Consider the following 4,633-nt stretch of genomic DNA (forward strand, 5'->3'; position numbering starts at 1 on the left):
AAGAAGACTCACTCTTTCTCTCTTGCATTCACACACACAAAGAAAGAACGCAAAAGAGAATGTCAAAACAATACGAAGATGAAAACATCAAGGCTATGTTCATATCGTATCATGGGTAATATGAAAGGGTTAATGGATGAGTTAATGGCATTCAATCTTGGTTGACCAAATAGGCTACGAATTGTTCTTTGGAATTGTAGTTTTGTGCTTACCATAATATATATATTTTGTCTAGTGATTGGGATTAATTGTGTGTACAAATCCTCTTGGTTCATAGCAAGATAACTTCGCTTACATCAAAAAAAAAATTATAGTCTATGAGAGGTAGTATGATGGGATCCGGTGATAGAAGTATTTCATTGAGCTTTTCAGGGCCAAAGAGAAACACTATACGTTGTTGAAAGTGTATTTTACGGCTAATCCATACGTTAATTCTAATAGATCGTACAGAGTGAAAGCAATAGAAATGATCATCATGTGGGTTATTCATCTAGGATAGTATGTGAGAAATGTAGATATGAGAGAAGTGAAGAGATGAGAAGTTTCCCTCCCAAGCCCTATTCTTGCCCGTAGGCAATAAGGATACTGCGGGGAGAGATGTACCTGTAGCAAGAGAACCTAGAGAGGATGAATTACTAAGAATGAGAGAGATAGGTTTGGTTAAGGAGATGAGATTAAATACACATATATATATATATATATATATATATATGTTGGATTAGAGATGAAAATGAAAACAACAAGAAATCAAGAAAACATCAATGTAGAACACATCTTACTTGAAACCCTTCGGCACCATTATTGATGTGAGAGAGAAGAAGAGTGGATAATTCCACTTTGATTGATACAACAAGTGCAAGACCTTATTTGATTAGAGTTGATCTTCCAAGGTTAGCTTGTTGCAAGAATGTCTAGTCTCCCTCTAGGAGAAAGTGTAGGCTTGGGCTTATGTTAATGGCTAAGTACAATTGGTTAAGCTAGCAGACCGGCCATAGTAGGGATGCAAAGGAGGGAAAATAGGGATCCAAAGGGGGGGCCATCTGCAAGCCATGTGCAACAATGGGCTTAAAAGACCCTAAGGTTCAGCCCATTAAGACTTCCAAAATGCTAAGGTTCCAAAATTCAAAGGTTGTGTCCAAAGGTCAACCCTAGGGAAAATTGGATGCTTTGTGTGTGCCCTAAAAGTCTTTGCACATCCCGATATGAGAGGGGGCGAGCCCTAAAGGTAGGGGATGAGAGAGAAAGCCACACACACACACATGCTCCCTTTACACAAAGGGAATGAGGGACACATGTCAGCTCCCTAGGCCAGATGCCCACAAGGTGTGCCCAATTCTATTGGATGACCCTTGAAGTGGACCAATGAAAATTAAGCTAGAGTAAATCTAGTTTAATTAATTTAAAAACATTTAATAAAAGAAACCAATGAGAATTAAGTCTCCTAGAAGACTATTGGGCAGTCTCCCAAGGGGTCCAATGAACATTCAGGAGCCCCATGGCTTGCCTGATTCCTATTGGCCAGGAGGCAAAGGGGTCCAATGAGAGTTTAGCTTAATTATTTAATTACCTAAAGCTCTCACAAAAGGGGAAAGGGGGACACATGTCAGAAGGCTATCACTTATGCTGCTTAATTGTAATTGGCTTGACTTGGGGAGGGCCAATGAGGCTTCAGGAAGAGCATTTAGCAAGAGGGCTCGCCCAAGAGAGAGGGGGGGCTGATTTTTGCTAGGCATTATCACACACACACACTCACACAAGCTCATGTGTGAAGAAAGAGAAGACTATCTCTTCCCAAGCTTTAATGGAGAACTCATCACCTACTCCAAGCTTGTGAGATAGAAGCCTACATCAACACTCTCTTGGCATGTGGATGCAAATCCAACCAAGAACCAAGCTTCAATGCATGCTCATCTCCTCTACCAAGCTAATTACTAAGCTAAGCTATGCTACATATGAGTGATTATGTGAGGAGATGTACATCTTTCTTGTAAGATACTCCTTCTTCCTCTCAATCTACTCTCATACCCTGCTAGCTCTCACCATCTTCGAAGGTGTGTGAGTCTTGGGTCTGAGACGGGGTTAATTAAAGTTGTGTTTGTTAAGTGTTTTGCTTAGTGCATGAAGTTTCCATCTTCATTGCACTAGCTAGTCTTGACGGAACACAAAGAATTTTATTGTACAATGTCTTTCTTGATGGGAGAAACCATAATACAAAGCCTTTTGGAGGGGGTACCGGCTCCATGAAAATCCGTTCCTCAACTGTTGTCAATAGCTTAATTGCTCTCTCTTTTGAAAGTATTGTCGATGCTATCTAACTAGGTGTTATGCTTTTTGTTGCTCTCTCCACCCAAGCACTCTTGTAATTCTCATTAGGAATCTACTTTAATGAAATGCCCACTATGTTCATGCTAATTTCCGCTACACATAAGTTATTAGGCCATTAAATGTTACATTGGTATCAAAGCTCAAGGTTTCTGTTTTCTTACTCAAGAAGGGAGGTCCTCAAGCTAGCTACAAATGGTTGGTATTATTAATTGCCTGTGAGTAAGTAGAATAGGGATTTTTCAGCCTTGCAGTGCGCCTGCCTTCGTGCAGTTAACGGGGCATCACCGTCGAGAGCTATGGTCTTAATAGTGGAGTCCTACGGGGCTTGCCTACGGCTTAACCACTATTGAGCTATTAGAAGCTTGACAGGAGCCGGTGCTGTTTTGGTGTCGAAAGACCCTCTCTTCTATTCCTTGCAATTAATGGTATTCGAGCCGTGGGTACAATAGCTTGAGTGCTTTTTCTAAAGGGGTAATGAGGAGTAGCAACTAGGGCTTGAAGTGCCAAAGTACACCTAAAAAGTTTACACCTAAAAGTTGTTACAATGGCTGACAATAGTAAAGAGAGTGAAATTAAGGTTGATAACTTTGATTTTGCTCATGAGCAAGCTACTAATGATGCTTCAATGCTTGTTAACTATCTTGTTTCTAGGCTTCAACAAGCCATGGGCAATCCATCTCTCCAAAGTGAAGTGCAACGGCAGCTCCGTGCTCAAGGGATTCTCCAAGCTCATCACCATGACGAGAGAACACCTAGGAAGCCTCCTTGTGAGACTACCAAAAGAGGTCTCTCTCCGATTCGGGAAGAAGAAGAGAATCCATATGAAGGGCTCAAGAATTTACTTCTTGATGATGCATCTCCTTCCCAAAGGAGAACTCAAGAGCCTCCACCGAAGAAACGAGAAAGAAGCGAGTCTCCCGCCACCTCGGTGGAGATGGCTCCATGAAGACGGCGGGCTAAACGCTCTCCATCACCACCAAAGCGGAGAAGACCATCACACTCTTCTCCACGCCATAATTCAAAGAGGGATGATAAAAAGCAAGAGAAGAAAAAGGTGAGAAAGAGGATACCCTCTTCTCCATCTTGTTCATCCTCTTCCTCTTATGAAAGCTATGGTGAAGACGACAAAGATCAAGACAAGAAAAAGGCGAGAAAGAGGTCACCCTCTTCTCCACCTTCTTCAAATTTTTCACCTTCTGAAGAAAGTGATGGTGCAACCTTTGAACCATCAAAAAGAAGAGGTCATAGGAAATCCTATGCCGCATGGAAGAGGTCGTCTAAGTTGAAGAAATTCAAAGAGGGAGGGAAGAGCATCTCTTTCCTTACCTATGATGGTACCTTTGGTGCTACGGACAAAGTCTTGGCCTTTATCCAACAATTCGATGGGGCGTTTGGAGATGAGGGCTTCATGGAGTCCTCTAAGCTACGCCGGAAAATGCAAAACGGATAGACCTCGTTGAACCAGGTGAGAAGCCTCAACTGGTCTATATAGCAACCGATTTAGAGCCTGAAGAAGAAGAACTGCTTACACAACTTCTCAAGAAGTATAAAGATGTGTTTGCATGGTCCTACAAAGATCTCAAAGGAGTTGATCCATCGATATGCCAACATACAATTCCTTTGAAATCAAATGAAAAACCTAGCAAACAACGTCCTTATACATATAATGACACATTTGCTAAAAGAATCAAAGAGGAGATTGACAAGCTGATGGATGCTGAATTCATCTATGAAATTGAACATACAGATTGGGTGTCACCCATTGTGGTAGTCCCCAAATAGAACGGAAAACTGCGAGTGTGTGTAAACCTCAAAAAGGTAAATGTAGCCACCATAAGGGATAATTATCCCTTGCCGATCACAGAACATGTACTTGAGAGGGTGGCCAGAAAACGGGCGTATTCCTTTCTAGATGGGTTTTCAGGATACAACTAACTGGCAATTGCAATAGAGTATCAACACAAAATAGCGTTTGCCACAAAATGGGGAATTTATGCATACTGTGTCAGGGAATTTATGCGTACCGTGTCATTCCTTTTGGTTTAACTAATTCCCTAGCTACCTTTCAAAGGTTAATGACGCATGGGTTCAAAGAATACGTGAGAATATTCTTAGAAATATACATGGATGATCTTTGTGTACACTCTTTTCTACGAGAGGAACATATTGACCATTTGCAAAAGGTATTTGAAAAATGCAGGACATATCAAATCTGTCTTAACCCGGAAAAGTGTATTTTTATGGTTAGGCAAGGCCGCATCTTAAGACACATTGTCTCAAGGAATGGCATAACCACTGACCTAGACAA

Source organism: Adiantum capillus-veneris, chromosome 9 (assembly GCF_014529385.1).
Source record: "Adiantum capillus-veneris isolate H3 chromosome 9, ASM1452938v2, whole genome shotgun sequence".
NCBI classification, from domain to species: Eukaryota; Viridiplantae; Streptophyta; class Polypodiopsida; order Polypodiales; family Pteridaceae; genus Adiantum; species Adiantum capillus-veneris.